Source organism: Mesoplodon densirostris, chromosome 16 (assembly GCF_025265405.1).
Source record: "Mesoplodon densirostris isolate mMesDen1 chromosome 16, mMesDen1 primary haplotype, whole genome shotgun sequence".
In the NCBI taxonomy this organism is placed as follows: Eukaryota; Metazoa; Chordata; class Mammalia; order Artiodactyla; family Ziphiidae; genus Mesoplodon; species Mesoplodon densirostris.
The window spans coordinates 7,632,111-7,654,092 of NC_082676.1; positions in this window are offsets into that span (position 1 = coordinate 7,632,111).

The window sequence follows — 21,982 nt, forward strand, 5'->3', positions numbered from 1 at the left end:
CACAAAACTACACACATGGTAAAATTGTATAGAACTAAATACAAGGAGATACACACACAAGTAAGTAAGTAAAATTAAGAATATCCAATAAGACCAGTGGATTATATCAATGTCCATATCCTGGTTGTGATATTATAGCATAGTTTTACAAAATATTACTATTGGGGATACTGGATAAAGTGTACATGCAGTCTCCTTATATTATTTCTTAGAGTTGCACATGAATCTGCAATTATCTGAATAAATCTTTCAATTAAAAATGAATTGGAAATGAAATATAAAGATGTATGGTGGGAGAAGAACAAAGAGGAAGGAAAGAAGAAGGGAAAAGGGAAGAAGGAGGAGGAGGGAGGGGAAGACGTTAGTGGAGGTGAGAACACAGAAGAGCAGGTGAAAGAAGACAGGAAAATAAGAAAGGAAGGAAGAATGGGGGGATGGAGAAAGAGAGAAGGAGGAGGAAGAGTAGGCGAAAGAAGAGAGGGAAAGGAGGAGAATAAGGAAAGGCACCAGGGGAGGGAGAGGAAGGAGAGGTGAGAGATGAGGTGGGCAGAGAAGGGAAGGAGGAAGGAGTGGGAAATGAGGAGACCTGGAAGAGGAGGAGGAGGAACTAGCCTTGAGGATCTCTGCTGACTGTAGATGGCAAAGGGGAAACCTCCCGATTCAGCAGAGACCCTGACTGCCTAATGCCATCATCATTCAGTAAATACCCATTGGGGGACATGGAGCATCCCTCAGGTTTAGGAATGAGATCTCCTTTCCCACAGCTGAACATGTTCTAAAGACATGTTACCTTAGTGGAAGACTGGGCATTTCCCACTCAGGCAGAGACAATTGTTGAATTCGTCCTCTTTATGGCTCTAGACCCTGACAAGTATTGCTCCAGTAGGTTTAAAATGAAATTCAACAAAATAAATCCAAAGCACAACCAATACACTCATATTGCTCCTGAGTCTTTGGATGGTCCCTTGCCTGTTTGCCAATCCTCTGTGCCAAAGGACAAGCTAACAAAAATCCAACTAGCTCTTCAGCCATAACTGACTAATTTGACAATTTTGTTGGCTGATGAGAGTACTGTGTTCTCATCTACATCATGAAGGCAGCATGGTATACTTTATAAAAGCATGTTTTCAGAGCCAGACAGACCTAGGTTTAAATCCCAGCAGTGTCACTTTGGGTAAGTCACCTAACCTCTCTGAGCTGTAGGTATTTCATTAGTGAGGGATAATCGTTGCCTCATTATAGGGCCATTATAAAAATGAGAATATTATTGTATAGGGAGCCCATGACACACAGGAGCTCCTAACAAAAGTATTCTGCCCGATTTCTATCCTAAAAGGAGTTGTATCAATAAGAGTTAAATATTTTGAACAATTAATATGGTGTTAGGAAATGAATTAGGTATTAGAAATGCTAAATCATCTTCGATGTCATTTTGCAATGCAGGTATTCCCAACTCGATTTTACCACTGATGAAACTGAGGCTTAGGAAACTTAAGTAAATTGCCTATGAGGACATGCAGTGCAGTTATCAGAGCTCAATTAACACTCAGGTCTGTCTACCTAAAGTTCTAGAGACTCTCTAGTCAGGCTCTGTCTGCAGTTTCATTCAAATATTTGATACTGGGTTCTTTGACTTGCAAGAGGAAGGGAAGGAAATGGAAGAGAATGGGAGGAAATGGGTAGGGAGGGGTTGGGAGGGGAGGGGAGACGAAGGGAGGAGAGGGAACCTTGGGATAGAAGGAAGGGTCCCCAGTTACTCTATGCTGTGGTGCTACGGCTGGGTCCTTCAGTCCTCCTTTCACCGTGAAAGCCCTGGCTCACGGAAGACAGAGGCAACCAGGAAGAAGCAAGCCAACCATGATGATGATGTACAGACACCGTCATCACCTTCCATCATCCAACCAACCAGAAAGTATAACAAACAGCTGGTTCTCCTCTTCCTGAAGTACATTCCTGTTTCCACTTTCTTACCTGATACTGGGTATGAGACTGGACAGGTCAGGGTGGATGCTACAAAACCTCACACTTTGCACTCTCTCCTTTGTTTAGTGCTCACCTTGTCAGGTCTTTCACTGGCCTTTCCTGACAATGCAGGTGCTCACTGCTCTGTTCTTTTCTAGATTCATCCTTTACCACTTTTGTCTGTATCACCTCTTCTAGTGCACCAATACTTTTAATTTAGTAAATTTATTTTGGTTGTTTCAAGCAGTCAAGTTTCACCCTCCTCCTCAACACTCTTGTAAGATTATCAGATTGAAGGACTATACTTTCCTTATTTTCTATTCTCAGTGGCTAGAGAGTGACAGGACATTCTGGGTATGCAGTTATATTCTTCTCAGGGAATTAAATTATAAAATTACAAAGCCCATTCTGACACTAGAAAAAATAAAGTAAATTAATGTGCAGAGCAATGGCTAGAAGACAGTGACATATTTTGAAATCTTAGTCACACTATTCATGACTAATAAGATTATATTTGCTATTATTTTGGTGTAAATATTGGAGACTGCTCCTTTCAGTATTGGTGATTGGCATCTAGCACACTTCAGGAAATCAATTAAAATGTAGTCATTATTGATATATAATCACCTCATGGAATATAGGGTGCACTTATTTAATCTACTGCATTTATTCACATATTTTTTCAATAAAAATATTAGGTATCTATATGCCAAGATATACACAGATAAAGGCAGTAGAGTCCCTGCCCTCAATTACTCATGGTAGATGGCGTGAAGACAGACACATAACTGAAAATAAACAAGGATGTTTCACGCTTTGACCACTCTGGATAACGGGAAATTTACTGTTTCACAACTTTGACATAACCATAATATGTATGCCTTTCAGATATATTAACTTAAGAGAATGCATTTTTCTCATGTTGTTTGACTCCAGATCAGTTCCATTTCTTCAGTAATGCCAGGGAAAAAGAAAGCATTATTGTCAATGTTTTATTAAAGGCACCAACATTGCTGTTTTTCATTACACAGAGCACTTGGGGGTACCTGGAGGAGGAATGCCCACAAAGAGAAGTCAATTCTATTCTCTGTTCTACTGATCTGCAAGGGAAATAATTCCAAAGATATGCTGGTTGGGGAGAGAAATTGAACTTCCTGGGTTAGCTTTATAGCAGTATTTCTAAACAGAGCCATCTACATAAGCACCGATACCCATGATGGATTGGTTCTCATTTCCATGAGGAAGTACAATTTCTCTGAGAGTGAGAATACGGTCTGGAAATCAACTCCGAGAGCAAAACAGTCTTTAAAGGTTGTAACCTGATTGTCAAGACACTCTTGTCTCCTTGAACAAAAATCACATTTCATCCAGCACAGACTGCTATTATTACTCCTATTTCTATTGAAACTTCATTTTGTAACTTGAAGTTTTGTATAAATTGGCAAACAATTAGAAAGAGTTTGACTTTTTTTAAAACATACACCAACAAAGATATTATTAACATTCGATCACCATGAATGTATATACATTATGTCTACAAATTTTAATGTATTTCTACAGTTTTGAATAAAACTATCTCAAAATAAATTAACAGAATATTATAATAGCATCATAAAACAGCATATATCAGGAACTATGATAGCCTATTAGGAAACTTGCACATAACACCTTAGGACATAGCTACGGGAGATTTTACTTAGCTTGTTCCTCTAAGCCCACATGCAAGCAGTGAGCTACATAAGACAACATTTGATAAGGGAAGTAGAGAAAACCGATAAATGGCTCCTTTTACTGTTACCCTGGCACTGCTGGTGGGGCCACACATTGGTACAACCCTTCTGGAAAACCACGTGGCATTGTCTGCTAAAACTGAAAAGGCATATAACTTACAGTCAGACATAAACTTGTAGACCAAAGGACTGGCCCAAGAGCGTTTATACTACAGTGTTTATAATAGCAAACAAATAGACCCAATCAAGTGGCTTTCAACTTGAGACTAGATATTTTACCAAAAAACAAAATCAAAAAATCTTCTTACAATTAAATTGATGACCTAAAGGCCTAGAGGATGGGTCAGCAAACTTTTTCTTAAAGAGCCAAGAAGTAAACATGTTAGACTTCACAGGCTATGAAGCAAAATTGAGGATACTATGTAGAGACTTGTATAGCTATTATGTTTATGTAATTATTTAAAATATCACCATTTAAAATGAAGGAAAAAAACCATTTTTAATTAGCTGACTGTAAAAAAATAAATAACATACAATAAAACATAAAATAAAATAATGAAACAAAATATAAATAGTGAGCTAGGTTTGGCTCCTGGGCGGTTGTTTGCTGACCCCTGGCCCAGACGTCACATCAATATAGGTGAATCTGAAATATGCAATGTTGAGTAGTGGGAAAAAGTAGTTGAAGATTACACATAATTCCACTTATAGAAATTCCAAAAGGCTGCAAAACTAAGTCATATGTTGCTTAGGACTATAAGCGTGTAGTATAACTACAAAGAAAAAAAGAGTGATGAATCACAATTTTCACCGTAGTCATGGCTTGTCCGTGGGGAGGAAGATGAATGGAACTGTGAGCAGCACAGGATGTGGGAAGGGTGGGTATTGGCAAAATTCTATTTCTGAAGCCAGAGGATGAACATAGGTGTTTATATTTTTCCTCATATCTTACATGTGATATAAATATACTTTTGTACATATTAAATAATTAATAACAACTTAAAATGAAGATTAAATGTCATTTTATGAATATTATACTAATTTTAAGTGACAAAGGAAATAAAACAACTGGATCACAAATCAGAGACATCGCATCCAACAACTTATATAAAGAAGACTTACTAAAATAAATCTGGGTGGCAGGGAAAAACATCTGCTTCACCTCATGTTTGAAACTTTGCCCTAAAATTTCCAAATGAGGAAAATAAATCCCTTACCTGTGCCCACACTCACATGGCTGAATCACCAAGGCAACTGAGCTGCATAAATCTCTTGGTCTGCTTTTGTGCTTCTTTGCTCCAATGAGAACTTTGAAACTGTCTGAATATCAAGTTCTGGCAACACTTCCACAGGTGAAGAAATAACATAAACAGAAGAGAGTGCCTCCCCTGGTCCACAGAATGGCATCTGTGATGATTTCAATCAGGGCTCGCATTAACTTAAAGAGGCCATTGCACCTGTATCATACCTTTATCTCTGCTCTCTGACATTTGTTCATAAATAGTGGCACCAACAGTCAGGACAGGCTTTGTGGTTCAGGGGAAGGGGAGGTGACAGCCTGGGACAGTTCACTTGATCAATGTCACTACTGGTGTCAAGAGATGGTCATTACTGCTCGGCAGATTTATTGCCTGGGTCAAAGCAAATTACTTTCTCTTCCTCTAGCCCTGGCTTCCGAGGTTTTTAATCTTTCTCCTATGCTTTGTCTTCTTTCTTGCTTGTGTTCAGGCTATAGGCAACACCAAAACTCTTTTTTTTTTTTGATCAAGGGGGTCAATTAGCATGATAATTGACATATTAGAAACTGTGAGTTTATGAAGGACGAATACAATTGTTGAATTCAACAATCAAAATTCATAAAACCAAAAACATCCTCTTCTATGCAATCACATCTCCATAATTTGCAGCAACTTCCTTACTGGTTATTTACCTACAATGATCATGCCTGTTTCCGTCACCTCCATTCAAATCATAATTATTCATACTAATTACACGTATTTTTCCATCATGTTTTTTTTTCATTTATTTGTTTTAAATTCATCTACTTCAGCTCTATTGGTCTTCAATAGCAAGTTTCCAACATACAGTGACTCTACCTGGTAATGATTTTTCCACCACAGGAATCATTCCATAAATGCCCTTTCACAAAGATGCAGGTATCTGATGTCTGATGTGCTCTACAACTTTCTGAATAAACCAAGCTTTTCCATAAATATAGGACATTGTGGGGCATGGTGCTGAAAGGACACTGGTTAAGAGGGAAGTCACACCTTATGTACAGGGAACAGCTACTGCTCCACCCCGGTGGTGGGCTCAGAGATGCCACATCTTACTCTTCGAGGAGAAGGAAGAGATTTATATTTTTAAGTAAAATTTCCTATTTTTAAGAACATCAGGAGGGTTCAACAAAGCATATGAGTTAGCCAAACTTAGCTAAAGGTAGCTGTTCTTCAACTTCTGCCATGTTATTTATCTGTTTCTATACTTTTCTTGAGCCATTCTGTAACTTTTTATTTTAAACATCTTTATTGCAGTATAATTGCTTTACAATGGTGTGTTAGTTTCTGCTTTATAACAACATTCTGTAATTCTTGAATTCACTCCCTGACCCCTTCTACACTTGAAATCCATACTCAAGCCCTGCTCAGAGGTCACCTCCCAGTCATTTCCTCTGCAATATTTCTAAAGTGCAGCACGCTTTGCTTTCGGTATGTATCTTCTCAATACTTCCTTAACAGTTATGTGCCTATCTGCCTGTACCCTTCCTCCGCTAGATGGCTCAGCCCTGGGGGTCAGGCATTATTTACCTCCTTAGCTCCATGAAGCTAGCTCTGTACTGTGCACATTAGAAGCCACTCGTGTCCAGCACGTAGCTATGGGGCTCCCAACTATGGACCAGGCACTGTTATCGGTGCTGCTGCAGCAGAGAGCAGATCAAAGTCCATGAGCTCATGAAACTCACATTCAAGTAATGGAGAGAAAAAAAGTCAAGGAAGTAGCAAATTAAAAGAGAAGACAGGACTCCTAACCTAGTTCATACAAACCAGAAATTGTCTTCAAAGTTTTTCATTTTTGGTACACATGGGCAATGTTCAGAAAGAGAATCTGTAATCATACTCTCAAAGGGATCCATGACCTCAAATAAACAGAAGCAAACACCTAACAGCAATATTGTTCTAAACAAACAGTAAGATGCCTGTTCCCTCACTTCCCTTCAATCTTCTTTCACATTAAGCAGTCCTTATAACCAGCTACTTCTTAGTAGTAAGAACTTGAACTTACATAACTTATTTGCAGTTTTCAAAGCACATTTCCTTACATGACTTATTCTTGCTCCTGTAAAAATGCTGTGAAAGAGTTATTACCATCACAGGGCTTTGCAGATGGGAAATAGAGGTTCAGAGACATTAAGTGGCTTCCTCAGCATCATGTGGCTTGTCTGGCACTAAACCGACTCCTAACTCCTGACCCAGCATCTCACCACACCATTGCATGACCTCAAATTGTCTTTGTGACAGACCTAAACCACTTCCCATCCCACGTGTGTCTCTTCATATGGGAATCGTTGCTGATGAAAGACATAATCTCAATACAATAAATTTCTCTAATCAACCCTTATTTGTTTCCTCCAATGTCTAATTCTTATTCACTATATTTTCCCCCCATAGGCTCAATTATCTGAATTATTATTTACTTTTTTTAACCTCAAAAGTAACTTTTAAAAATATTAGAAGGAAGCACTTTAGATAACCCAGAAAGCTTTTTAAAAATTGTATAATTTCCAGGACACAATCCAGATCTATTAAACTGTGGTGCCTGGCAGACAGTTCCTGAGAATCTGTATTTCAAGTAGTTTTTGAGAATGATGGTAGTGCAGCCATCTCAAGGACTGGCCTTTGAGAAACAGTGCTTGAATCATTTATTCATATGCTCCACCCTTTTCCCCAAATCCCAGGCACCTCAAACAGAATCCTACTCTAATGAGGTTCTGAGCAAACTTCTGTATTTAAGATTGAAATACTTATCTTAAAAGAAATAAGCATTATATATATATATGTATATATGTATATGAAATGCATATATATATATATATCAGTGAGACATTTTGCTTTAGTGAGACAAAGGTGGTTCTGGACATTATGATACTTAATGCAAAACAACTTACACAAAAAAGTGAATTTTGAGAGGTGAATGACATGAAAGAATAGTTGCCTGAGTAACATTTTTCTGTTTAGGAGGTAAAGGAGTGGGGGTAAATCTCATCAGATAGTAAAACAGAGGAGGAAAAATGTCTCCTCCACTTTCCTGGTCCTCTACGTGGGAGAAAGCAGTAGGTGTGAAAGGCCACGTGGAGGGAAGATTGTTCTTTCATCGTTCAGAGGCTCAGTGATGTTGGACAGATGCCAAGATACAACTCTCACTATGGTCACTGACACACAAGCTAACTACACGAACATTTTCATTACGTGGATGAGAAGCAACCCTTGAACAAATCAGGTTTGAACTGTGTGGGTCCACCTATATGTGGATATTTTTTTCAACAGTAAATACGACAGTACTACACGATCAGAGGTTGGTTGAATCCATGAATGTGGAACCAGGGATACACGGGAACCAGGGATGAGGAGGGCCAACTATAAATTACACACAGATTTCTGACTGTGCAGAGGGTCGTTGCTTCTCACCCCTATGTTGTTCAAGGGTCAACTGTATATACATATATGCCCCCCCACCAATTCTCCTTTAGCTATGCTTCTTTGAATCAATCTGCTCTTCTCTTTCCTAATAGGCGACTTTCAGGAAAGATGGCCATGATAACCCCAAGCGCACACACTTATACCTCATGATGCAAGAGCTACAGAGATTTACCTCTCAAATTCCAGTTTGTAATGCTCTGGATAAAGACAGATTGGCCTGGCCCGGGTCACTTCCCTAGAAAGATGGGATCCTATGATTGCCTAGCCTGTAGGTCACTGACCAACCCCTGTGGGCTTCACCAGGACAGTATGGAGTGAGGAAGGAGTTTGCATAAGGAAAGGATACAGAAAAGATAAAAACAAGAGACAGTAACAATAAGGTTCTTTTCTACATCAGTTAAGAATACCTAATTTATATTAAAGACTGATAGCAACAGGTATTGATAGAAACAGAAAGTTAATGGATACATGACTTAAATTGCCCTTGTATTTGTACCTTTTAAATTCATAGTATAAACAGCATCAGAAAGTTGATGTGTATATACTAAAGACTTGTGTATAATAATGACGTTGTTTTAAGAGGAGCTAGATGCAACCAGCAGCAGGGAAGAGCCGGCTGCACTGTTTTCAGTGCTTATAGAAAGATGCCCAGAGAAGATGGAGGCTACGAGGGTAATCAGATTCACCTGAAGGAGACAGTTCTCACGGATTTAGGAATGCATTCATTCACTGGATGCACATGACAGATGGCATTAACAGCAGTGGCAGGACTTAAATTTGTTACTTTTAGTCCATGGATCATTCACAAACTTGAGAACTTTAACCAGTATGAACAATATGTTTATATTTAGAGTGGCAGCAAAAATCAGGCAAACTTTATGGATCCACACTATGAAGAGAGGGCAGAGCTTCACAGGCTATGGACAACGGCTTCTACCATATCGTCATTTTCACTCTATTTCAAGGCAGTCATTTACTCTAGTTTGGCCTGCCTTTTATATCCTCTTACTGACTTATATCTGGATCAGGGTTTACAATGTCCCAATTTGTTTTCTGGTTTTTCTTAGGGAAAAAAAAAATAAAACTACATTGTGGAGTGACCTACTTTTACCAGCCCGTATTTATCCCCATGTAGAATTATTCCTCCTAGAAAAGGTCTGAGGAAGATGGAATAATTCCCTAAATGATAAAACCATGTATCCTTTTTCTCTGACAATACCCATAGAGCAGAGGTGTGGAGAAGTTACTGCCCGGTGGAGCCAAGAGATAAGGTCAGACGCTGGCATTTATTCATGAAAATAGTAGCAAGGTGGTTCGGATTTATTATTTTTTAAGGTCCCTTGGAAATGCATGACAATGCTCTTAACAAGCATTCTGCATAAGAATGTCAGCACAACACTGGACAGGAAACCAGGGCTTCTGTCTCAGAAGGTGTTTGGAGAAGTCTATAAAGCTAATGGCTTAAGTGCAAATCATCATTGTATGAGAAGCTGCTGGCGCTGCTTAAGGAAACTCAAGTCCAGGAGAGAAGAGTCTCCTATTCAAAGAACACTTTCCCTTCTCTTTTTATTATAAATATACACACAGGCACTTGAGAGCAAGGGATAATCTATGGAGTTTTACCATGCTAAAAGAGTAGCTTTCCAACTGGAAATATTCTGTGAAAGGCACGGACATTTTAATGTGAATTTGTTCTCATGCAAAAGAATAACTGTCCTACGTATTTCACTTTTTTTTTTTTTTGGTGTGTGTTTGTGTAAAACTTTCTGATGAATATTTTTTAAAACATGAACTTTGGGAATTTAACCATAATTAGACCTTGTATGTGTCTTTTAGGTCTTGTTCATATTTGGGGAATGTACTGAGTAATGTATATCACATTTTTGAGAAACTCAGCTTCAAACAACCCATAAATGTTGAGCCATTAAAAAAAAAAATCATGGAACCTGGGGAAAAGGACAAGAAGGACTAAATGTTAATGACTTGGAGAAAGAAAAGATAAAAACTCCTGACTTTCGGGTAACTGGAAAGCAATTTTCAAAAAACAGTCCCATCTTCATGAAGGCTAACAAAGTACCAGATCAACTTAAAATAATTTCAATATAAAGTATATTCAGGAATAACATGAAGCAGTGTTATCATGCTGGGAAATTCAAAAATATCACCTGCCAAAAGTAAGGAATCATCCTGTACTTCCTGACATTATTATGCTGTTTATTTGCTGGACTTTAAACTCAAAAATGAGGAAAAAAAAAGGTAATTTTCTGAACTGATGAATATTAACAATCAAAAGCTCTGAACAAGGCTCTGTTGGAATCTCAGGCATTTTTAACAAAAGCAAAAATATGATGAAAGTCTAAATGGCACTGGCAGTTAGAGATAAGCAAATGTAATTGTTAAGTCCCAAAGTGAAGAAATGGATTTGGTTGGTCTCTTAAAAGGAAACACAAAGGTTTAGAGCAATATTACCAAAGTGCAGGATCTGTTGCAAAACAAAACCCAGAAAAACCTTCTTAATCTTTCTTAGTGGATATGCTTTTTTTTTCTTTTTATCTTGGGTATATTAATTTATAAAGGCACCCTCCTTAAAAAGCAGGCATCACCATGGAGACGATGCATGGAAACTGTTTTTATCAGAGTCACCAAGACTTTGCTGTTCTGTCAATTTAGAATTCTGTTGTTTGCTGGCAGACACATATGTGTGTATGTCCAAGTCTAGTGTTTTTAGATAGAGAGAGACATCCCCAGATTTTATTCCTGTTGACACTTCATTCTAGAGTCTAAAAGTCCACAGGCAGCCTATACCACCAGGCTTGCTTGTTTTATAGAATTTGGGAGTTTGTCAAGGTGGATTAAAATAATGGCGCCTCCATTTGGCATGTTTAAATAGATCAATAGTTGGCAAATTCAGGGTCTATGGAACCCAGGTAGATGTACACATTAGCACTGTGAGTCTGGTGGGGACTATGAAGACCTGTAACTCTATGTTCTGTAGACAGAAGGCAGTCCCTGATCATTGCAGTAATATGTGGCCTTGCTGTAATGTGTCTCTCAGGATCATAAGAACTAATTCTTTAGGATAAGTGAAAACAATCAGAACGTATATATATATGGAATTTTCTCAGTCTTCCTTGTTGATAATCAATTCAAACTTTTAAACAGTTGTCACAACCCCAGGATGGATTTTGGAATTTCAGGTTGGTGTGCAACCCCCAACCAATCAAGCTCCCATCTCCTCAAAGAAGGAAGGAGAACATCACGCTTAGTCTATGGAAAGTAAATCCCGCTCCACTGCTGGTTGGCAATTGGGCTGAAGACCTTATCAAAATAAAACAAAGAAACGCAAGCAATGCAGGTTGTCTTTTAGGCCAAATTCTAGTAAACTTTTTCACAAATTCACAGTATTGAATTTTGTTTCATTCATTCTTTTCCCAACTATTTATGGGGACCCAGACACTGTTGAGGAGCTACTTGTTTGTTTGTAGTTAATGGGGGATCTCATTTCATGTTTGCCAGCAGATGGAAATGATGTAACTGGACTGAAAACAAAACTACGACTTTGCTCAGCAGACGCTGAAAGACCACATACTTATTAAGTGAGAAGCACAGCGCTCCCCTGCAGACAGATCTCCTGGAGTACCCCACTCTCTAGGATGCTGTTTGATTCCACTGCTGAGGTTTCTTGTGGTGAGAGGCCTAAAGCTTAGATCTCGGAGGATCTTTTCCATCCTCTAGTCCTTCTCCTCAGTCTCCCTATTGTTCCATGGTGGGTTAAATCATTTTTGTCAAGATAATTGAAGTTTGTAGAGTTGGATGCAACAATTTCAGGTGAAAGGGACACATTTATTTTCCCACATAAAGCAGGCAGATCAATTTTCCCCAACTGCAGTCTGCTAATAAAATATTTTCTCTCTTCACTAAATGCAGGTAAATACTCATACTTCCTCACCAGGAAAAGGTTTAACCCTTCATCCTACTTAAGTCTGGAAATGAGGCCAGTGAAAATAGAAGGGAGATGTAAAATTGATAAAAGTTCCAAAGAAGATGGCTTTCTTCAAAAATTAATTTAACCTAAGCCTGAGCTTTCCAATTTCTCCTGCCTTCCTTCACTTTCCTTCTGTCCTCTTTTCAGGCCTAAAGCATTTTTTATTAGAGGTGGCAGAAGGGAAGTGGAAGTTTTTACCCAGAAGAGAGAGGAACAGCTACTGAACACAGAAGAAGGCATTTTTGTTTTGTGGCAACTGGGGCCTCTGACCCAGGCTGCACCACCTTCATGGTATTGGTTTAGAGATGTTAGGTTCTCCCATATTTGTGTGAAATATGTGGAATGAAGTTCACTGCCTACGAAGAACACACTGAAGAAAAAGACACTAGGTAGTCATCAATTCACTTGCCTTACTCTTTATATTTATTAAGTAGAGACTATACGTTAACACTGAGAGAAAGAAGCATGAACCCAGACATAGGCAGACATTGTGAAACATCCAGATATTTCAAACCTGGAAGGCACATGGGAGACTGTCTAGTCACCCTCATTTTAGAGACAAGGAGATGAAGGTCCAAAAGACCAAGGGTCACATTGCAAGCTAATAATAGAACTTGCAATGATATCCAGATTTTCAAAATTCCCAATCTATAAAACCTGTACTTCAGTTAAGTACAGAATGGGAAGAAAATGATAATAACAATAGAAATGTTTCCCATGTGCTCTGCTCGCGGCACCATGCTAAAGGCCATGTGCCCTTATCTCTTCTCATGTTCACGAGGTACTGCTGTTATCCCATTCTCACAGTTGAGAAAGCTGATCTTCGGTGGGTTAAATTAATTGCCAGGACTCCACACAGTTCCTTATTACTCTTGAGATGAGAGTCTTCACTAGCTAATAGGACATACTGGCCTGGGTCCATTCTTTAGATACAGAAGTATGTAAAAGATTGATGGCAGTTCAAATACCTTTAAACCCACCCAATTCAGGATGAATTGACATATTTTTAAAATGCTATTACTTAATATTATATGGCAATGGTTGACAAGTATAGCAAAGTTACTTAAATATTTTAAAAATTATTTAACTTCTCATTTTTCTTCCTAGATGAAATCAAATGATTTTTAAAGGTCATATTTATATCCAAAAAAAGTGAAAGTAAAAGCTTTTTTGCAATATTGATACAGTCTAATTTTCAACAAAATGGCATGAGCCCTTCTCCTAAGTCTGATGGGAAGTTTACACCATCCTCAACATGTCAGTGTGGCACAGAATAGATGACATATTACAAAGGGTGTGTTTGTCCACACTCTCCTTATGCCATACAAAATCTTTTATTTTTCCACCCAAAGCCATGTCAGTTGACACTTCTCTTCCTACCAAGAATCTTCTCCTTCTACATTTTTCTCTCCCCCAAGTTTCTGAGTTTCCAAATTCCTATCTCCCCTCTCCACTAAAGAGAACATTCAAAATTCCATCTACTTTAATATGCAGAGTTATTTGCAAGTGACAAAACACCCAAACCAAATTAATCTAAGAAAAAAATGGAATAGATTGCATCACGTGACCAACAAGTTCCAGGACAGAGCTGGTTTCAAACAGAACTGAGTGCAAAGGTTCAAGCAGTGACTAGGACAAGCTCTCCTTCTCCATGGCCTGGTTCTTGTTCCTCTGTGTTGGTTCCATATTTAGACTCCATGTGGTAGACAGCAATGTCAGTCCCTATAGTTTTATGTTCAAGTACAGTGGGAAAGAAAGAATGCTTTTTCTAATAGCCGTATAAGAAAACTAAACATTTTTTTAAATTGGACTGACCATGGCCAACTCAAACCACCATGCTGGCCACGGCTTAAGCCAGGGTCAGTGCTTCAGCCCTAGGGAGGCAACATAAAGAACCCAGAAATGAATAGTCAAGGGGAACCCCAAACAAAATTTGGGGTCAGAAAAAATGAGGGATTGTTCTACAGAGGCAAACAGCAACAGACTACTATATGCTTTTTGTATAAATTTGTGCCATGTTAGAGTAACCTCAGAATCAGGCTCATTTTCCTAACTAACATGTCCACTGAGGTATTTTTTTCCCCAACAGAAAGAAATTCTCCCTATAGTAAGTGGACTTCTGAATTACTTTTAGCCTAACCTTCAACTCAAACTTCAGTTAGCTCTTAAAAATTAATTTCTTTCCTCCCATTATATTGAGAAACTTTCTAAAGTAATATAGAAGGATTTATTTCTATGATTCTTTAATGTTCAAGTACATGGACAAACTGAATGAAAGCAGGCCAAGCGTTGCCTAATGGAGCATCTGTTTTATGGGCTGATAAAAATGATTTGCAATTTAAGCACAGTTTCTTTACAGAGATAGAAGAGGCTGGAATAGGCTGTGGTCGTTATTTAAGGGTGCCCATAAATTAATATTCAAACCTGTTTGATAATTAAGTCCTTGTTTTATGCTATGTTTAAAAATTGTGATATTTATCAGCAAAACGGATGACTGTGTTTATTACAGGTTGAATTTGGAAAGTTTAATATAAATAGCAATTAGGTATTTATAGCTTGCATATTGACAGACTTCACTGTTATTTTCCTTTATGACTATGGTGAGAATATTTGGGGTGCAATACATAAGAAATGCATTTAATTAAATGATCAAATGAATATAAATGCATTGCACAGTTCTTAACTCTTAACAAGATTTAGACCAATTCTTGCTATTATTAATAAAATAATGATGATGATTATGATGAAGATGATGACGATGTAGCTTGGAGAGAGAGGTCCTACATAGAATCATTAAAGATTAGATAACATTACACATCAATTAAGAGACCCCATGGGAAAAAGACAAGAGCATGGCTCCATCACATTTTTTCTGGCATATAATTTACAAACCTAAGTGTATGCATGTGCTTGTGTGTACATACACAATATAATAAAATGTATAGACACACACACACATACACACACACAACCTGTGTTCAAATTACCAGTGGAAGATCTAAGCCCAAAACATAAAATAATGATTTCTGATCCTATCCTTTTTTGGCAGAGTACAAGACTAAGCAGTAACTATAATATAGTTACATCCTCACAGTGGTTTTCTTAACAAAAAATGAGAAACCACAGGCAATACAGCTGATAAAAGGAAGAATTGTATTTCACCAGCATTCTAACATTTTAGAACACAAAATATATTATGTTCCATCAGAGTTCCCTGCTACCAAATAATTCTTTGTCATTGCATATTTTCCCAAGGGTGGCAGAATATTACTGCCAACCTTTATCTCATGATTTCCCATCATATTCTAGCATGTACCAAGTACCTTTAAATAATTCTAAAACATATACAATAAAAAGGATTTTAATATTATTTTTTCAAGGAAGAGCCCTTTCACTGTCCACGTGTGTGTCTTACAGGCTGACATAGTGCTTAGCAGCTTCCAGTCTCAGTTTTGCCATCTGTGAAATGGAGTGTGTCTGACTGACTCACCTTGTAGAGGGTGGTGGTGGGATAAGGTGTAGGGCTCCTGGTAGAGGCATGAAGGACACTCAATGACACTCCTCCTAGTTTGCTCTTTGTGTATCTACCCTGAAGTCAACCGCCCTACCCCAGTCAGCACTCTAAAAGTTATATTTCACCTAGCAACAAGATGACTTAAGGAGATGGTTTTTGCCTCTTCTTTCTTCTACCAGGCTCATTCTCCACATTACTAATGGGACATCCAGAGAGTTTATTTTTTCCTGCATCATTCTCAGTATGCTGTGTGAGTGGGTGTCAGCTGACTCAGCGCATCCAAAACTAGAGAAGTGTCTCTCTATGAATACAAAGCTTGAACCTGAATCGCTAAGGCAATGAATCCTGGGTACCCACTTTCATCAATTTCTTCTACTAGCTTATTACACAGCAGGATTTTTCATTGGTAGTGACTTTCCCTTGAAATTTCAAAGATCTGTGCATTTCTCTTGGCCAAGAGACTTACTCAAGCAATGACTGTTTTCCTTCTTTTTTTCTCTATTTGCCCTTCTTTCTTTGTAAAGCCTGAAACAAAAGCTTCTATATCTAGACTCCATTTTATTTTGTTGCACAGGGATCAGAAGTGTGATAATTTTTATAGAGATTCTACCCATAAAACTTACTGCTTGTTTTCAAACCCAGGTCAACGGGAAGAGTAGGAGGAATGAAAGAGGAAAGGGTGGGGGGATGGAGGAAGGAGAGAATGTCACATGTAGAAGAACTAAGGCTCTGAATTTAGACAGAAATTGCTTTAAATCTTGGCTCTACAACTTTACTTGTGTGCAAATCCATTACATAAGTTCTTAAAGCCTCAATTTCCTCATCTGCACGATGCATATATTATTATAATCTACTCCATGATGCTATTAAAGAGATGAAATAATGTAAAACACATAGAACAACATGCCACCTGTTTCACCTAGTCATTTTAATTTGGCTACTACTAACAACTGTTATCATATTTATGAAACAGCCATTGCTTGTTATGCTGTTCATGGCTAATTCAAATATTATTTGCAGGCTTCCCTGGTGGCGCAGTGGTTGAGAGTCTGCCTGCCGATGCAGGGGACGTGGGTTCGTGCCCCTGTCCAGGAAGATCCCACATGCCACGGAGCGGCTGGGCCCGTGAGCCATAGCCACTGAGTCTGCACGTCCGGAGCCTGTGCTCCGCAACGGGAGAGGCCACAACAGTGAGAGGCCCGCGTACCGCAAAAAAAAAAATATATATTATTTGCATCTCTACCAAACAGCTAAAGTTCACAATCGAATATTCTATTATATTAAACATGAACACTAGAAATGGAAACAAAATGGACACAAAATCGGGATTTACAGAATTAAAAGTCTACCTGGAATCCAATTTATGATCAAAGGGGTCTTCCTAGACCCTTCCTAGGATGTGAGAAATGCCGAAAAGAACGCAGTGCTTTCATGACCAAAGTACTGGCCATAGAAAAAGGTAAAGGAATACGATTTACTCATTTATCTCCAAGCCCGCTCTGAGACAAAAATTGGGTTTATAGGAAAAGGAAGGCGAAAGAACAGAGGAAAGCGGAGTGATTTGGACTGCATTATAAAGCTTGTATAGCCCTGGAAAAAAATTCAAATGCACGTAGGTAGTCTGCAGTGAGGATGAAAGCTACATGGACACAAAGAAATCAGATATTTGTACCAACCACAGAGGTGGATGAATACAAAGATGTACTTATCAGTTACAATCTTAAATGCTTCCAAAAATTAACTTCATGTCCATGGAGATTGTCTTGATTATTATGAAATGAACATGAAGTGACTACGGTGAATATATTTCAAGAGAAGATTCTAAATTTCATACTGATAGTCACTGAAATGCTTAAAGGTAAAAATTCTGTGATTAAAGAGACGAAGAATAGAGATCTAATCTTTGAAATCTAGAACACTTCTAGAAATCTAGAAGTTTTATCAATATTTTATATCATAGTATTTTATAGAAATAATGACTTTTTGTATCCATGGACCTGGGCATATTTCCAAAAACATTATCAATTAATGGCATTCAAAGGCAATTATTGTCTCTAATTTCAGATAAGCTGATAAAAGAAAGTGTTTTCAAAATCACTAAATGCATAAAACAATTCCTGTATAACCTGAAATTTGACATTTACTAGCATGCATGGTCATCATTATATTTAATGTCTAAGTCACAACAGTTGTGAGACCTTGGAATTTTATTTACCTTTTTAAGGACTCAGTTCCTCATCTATAAAATGGGGATAACAATAGTGCTAACTTCCTAGGATACTGTGGGGTTGAATAAAGTAATGCATGTAAAACACCAAGCCCACCTCAGGGCAGCCACAAGCCCAGGATTTGACAGGTACTTAATAGATGTGTTGGCTGATGTTAGACTTTCTAAATTGGACCAGGGGCCATGTTCACTGATGCTGGCTCTTTAGTGGAGCAGCAAATAACTGAAATATAATAATCATGATTATTATGAGTACCCCTGTATCTCCAATGCCACACTCTTCACTGTGATCTTATTTTGGTTATATTTGCAATGGTATAAAAATCATAAATACAGAAAAAGGCTAGTTATGTCCATCAAATATTAAAAATACATGTATTGTATTCTTCCATCAAAAAATCTTCTCCTAGGGATGTAGATTCACTCACCTTTATTTAAAAAGACTTGTGCAAGGGTGTATATTGGGCTATGGTTTACAATCACAAAATCCTGGGAATAGTTTGAATATCCTCCAGTAGAAGAATGACAAGTTATGGAACATTCATGAATCCTCTTTAAATAGTAAGAAGAATGAGGTAAATAAATGCAACGATATGAAATGATATTCAGTTTCCTTAGACATGAAAATGTGCTTAAATTATAACCTAGCAGTTTGCTCCCATTTGTGTTAAGAAGAGTGATACACCCATACATACCTTTACATATGTAATCTGGAGAATGCAAAGAAAATGGCAATAATAATGTTTGGCCTTGAGAGCAGGACTAAGGAATTGAGAGGCTAGAGTAAAAAACAGGAAAAAGAAGAAAAAAAGAACTTTTCACTGTATACATTTTTGTGCTGCTTAAAATGTTATAATGTTCATTTGATTACTAATCACCCCACAAAAAAAGGTACAATATTAAGCTGTAAAATAATCAGTTAAGACTGCTTTTTCCAACGGTCTTATTTATTTTCATTTAGATTTTGACTGATTCTAGGACAATATTGAAATAATCTATCAATATATACATAGTACACTGTAGAATCGACTGCTTTTTTTCCCCCAATACAATAATGTCGGTGCCACAGACACAGTCTTTAGATCATTTAAAGCTGGTTGCCTAGACGCTATAAGTCATGAGGAAGTACCTAACTGATGTTTGCCTGACCATGTTAAGTCTTTAGAGAAACTGAAGAATGAGGTGTTACCTATGGGGATTCACTAGCTTTACTGACTTTCTGTGACACATTTTAACTTTGGAGGGCTTCTTTTGAAGGGGAAGATTGCAAACCCTTTTCTTCAAATAACAATAATAATCAGTGGCTGGGAAGCACCACGGTGGGTAAAAGAACAAAGAGCCCTCAGCCACTATAACACCAAATGAAAACATAATCTATATGCCAGATAAAACTTGTATTACTTTAAGGTATTTTAGATTTAATTAGATAAAACAAACAAAAAAACACAGAAATTCCTTTGATTTCTGATCTGAATCATGAAGCTTTAACACAAGTAATGGTGAGAACTGGGCCCCATTGAAGATATACACAGTGCAGGTTAGCTTTTGATTATGTATTACCTGGAGTGGGCAGCTGGTTATTTTATGTTACTCTTTATAAAGAAACAAAGCTCCTTAACCTATTTCAAAGTGGCTATACAACCCAGAACTCAATTCCTGGCATCAATAAACTTCATAACTGCTAAATTTAAGGAATATTCTATCCCACATCTTATTCTCCTTCCTGTCTGTACTGGAAACTTGTTACCATTGATGGCATCCTGACCCTCTATTAGATTGTATTAACTAGCTTACTTGGTACAACAGTCTTATTTTTCCCCAAATACTCTGTTTACTGGAACGTCTTCTCCTACCCTTATTTTAATGGCTGTAGCCTCTTCTATTCTTACTCTCCTCCATATTCTCCAGGAATAGCCTCAGCTACATTCGTGGTTATGACCACATTTTATCACCTGCTGGCTTCCCGAGGCTGCACCATCTAACCAGATCACTCCCCTGAGCACTGGCACTTCCTATCTAACTGCCTGCAGGCCAGCTCCCTTTTGAAGTTCCACAGGCCTCCGAAACCCAACATACACAAAAATCTGTTTCATCATTTTATTCATTCCACATCCTTTACACCAGTTCCTCTCCCCCCGCATCCTTTATAATAGGGACTACCACTACCCACTTGCTCAAAAACATGTGGACATCATCCCATTTTCCAGTTGTCCCATTATCAGCATCACCTGTGCTGTGTGGTAAACACAAATTCCCAGGCTCCTCCCCTGAAATTCTGATTTAGGAAACCTTGGGTTGGGCTGAGCCTTTGTGTATTAAATACCCATGTCAAGTAATTCTTATACAGTACTCTTTTCCCTCTCTCCCCAATTAATAAATAAAGTCCCATATATTCTGACATATGAATAGCTCTTGAAGCCATTCACTTTCCATCCCTGTGAAACGAACTGAGATGAGGCCCCTCCCCGAGTCCTCTCTCTCTATCATCACGATTCCCACCTAACTTGTCTCTTGCCATCTGCGCCTGCCAGCCACTCCTAACTCCTGTCCCTTCTCACCTGCCACCTCCTTCATGTTCCTTATCTGACTAACTTCAACTCACCAGTCGGATGTCAGCTTAGATATTAAGTCTTCTAAAAAGCCTATAATGTGCTCGCTTCGGCAGCACATATACTAAAAAGCCTGTACTGACTTCTCAGTTCTGGAATAAATATTCACATAAGACAAGTGTTTCCATGGGGACATTGATGAGACTACCTTTTGCATATTGTTGACGTCCATCATCAGATTTGAAACTCTATGAAGGTGAAACCACAGGATCCCTGATACCTAGCCCAATGGTTTGCCACACATACTAACTGAATAAGTCAACGAGTTTATGAACTAGGACGACGAATATGCAAAGCTATGACTGAAAGAATCAGTTCATTGGCTGACTAATGACTACAGCCTAGAGCTGCAAATTTAAAAGACAAATCAGTAAAAAATGGAGGAGTTTGGATTGGATACACACAACTGAAGATTTCCTTAGGGATGACAAATATGGCTACTACTTCAAAAAGATAAAACATTAACCCCCAAATAGTATAAAACCCGCTTTAAACTTGTATGTAAACAGCCTTTGATTACCTCCTGGAAGGACATTTACCACAGACTCACAAATTTGTTTAAATTATGATAACTGCGGTCAAAATAAAATTAATGAAACATGCCATGTAAGTGCTCCTTAAACATATTTAGATTCTGGAAATTGCCATTAAACAGATGAGAACATAATGGAAGTGCACTTTCAGCATAACTGTCATTAACTTGCTTATCATTTAAACCCTAAGTGTGTAACTATTCACGTGTAGCACAGTCATTCCAACTCAGACCAGAGAAGGTCTTGGTAAAATAGAATAAACAAATAGGTAAACTAAAGAAATGTAATGTTATGAGTGTGGGGATAATAAAAACTGAATTAGAAAACATTTCTCCGGGGCCTCCCTGGTGGCGCAAGTGGTTGAGAGTCCGCCTGCCGATGCAGGGGATACGGGTTCGTGCCCCGGTCTGGGAGGATCCCATATGCCGCGGAGCGGCTGGGCCCGTGAGCCATGGCCGCTGAGCCTGCGCGTCCGGAGCCTGCGCGTCCGGAGCCTGTGCTCCGCAACGGGGGAGGCCACAACAGTGAGAGGCCCGCATACCGCAAAAAAAAAAAAAAAAAGAAAAGATTTCTCCAGCTTAAGATGGTGGCATCCAAGTGCCTAGTCTTCATTCTGTCACCTTCCCTGTGTGTCTTTCCAAACACCTAGTTAAGTATACGAAGAGAGCAAAGCTGTAGCAGTGTTTGGAGCAAAAGATAAGAATTACTGATATGCAAGTACCCTG